We start from the raw sequence: 834 nt of genomic DNA on the forward strand, positions 1-834 counted from the left end.
CTTCTCAACCCTCCATATCTACTTCGACATTCTTATTTTGCTCCAAAACATCAAATTATTCCGCCATTCCTCTGCGCCCTCCCCCTCGCCCTCTCTTAATTGCCTCGTCCCCATCTCTCTCCTTCTCCTCCCTCCTTTAATTGTCTCATTCGCCTTTCCCTTCTCCCTCTTCTCTCTCCCCTCACCCCTTCCTCCCCTTCCTCTTTTCCCAACCTTAGCTTCACTATTTTCCTTATTTTCGCCTTTTACTGGCCTCAACACCTTCCTCTTTTTCCTTACCTTTACCTTCACTTTCTCTTCTCTCGTCTTCTCTTATCTCCCCTTCACCTCTCCCCTCTCCTCCCCTATCTTCGCCTCCCCTCTCCCCCTCTCCTCCCCTTCCTTCGCTTCCCCTTCTCCCTCTCCTCCTCTCCCCTACTTTCACCCTCCCTTTTCCGTACCCTCACTCCCTCCTCCTTCTCCCCTCCCCCCTCCTAATTCCCTCTGTCCCCTCCTCTCCCCTACCTTCACCCCTCCCCCCTTTTCCCTCCCTCCACACACCCCTCTTCTCCCCCCCCCTCCCCCCCCTGAAACCCGCCCCTTCGAAATTGCTTTTTCTCCATAGGCTGTGAGTGAGGTGCCTAAGAGCCTAATTTTCTTTGGATTTTTAATATATTTTTCTTCTTTTCAGAAGCTTTGGTAATCTTTCCAAAAGGTCAGTTTTCTTTTGGGAATCTGAAAGAAAAAAGTAGATTTCGATTTTTTTTTTGATATAGAGATTGAAAATAGAAAAAATACAATTATTTACATCACGAAGCAAAAGCATAACTAAAGAAAATGAAGGAGATGTAGTAC

Source organism: Penaeus monodon, chromosome 31 (genome assembly GCF_015228065.2).
Source record: "Penaeus monodon isolate SGIC_2016 chromosome 31, NSTDA_Pmon_1, whole genome shotgun sequence".
In the NCBI taxonomy this organism is placed as follows: domain Eukaryota; kingdom Metazoa; phylum Arthropoda; class Malacostraca; order Decapoda; family Penaeidae; genus Penaeus; species Penaeus monodon.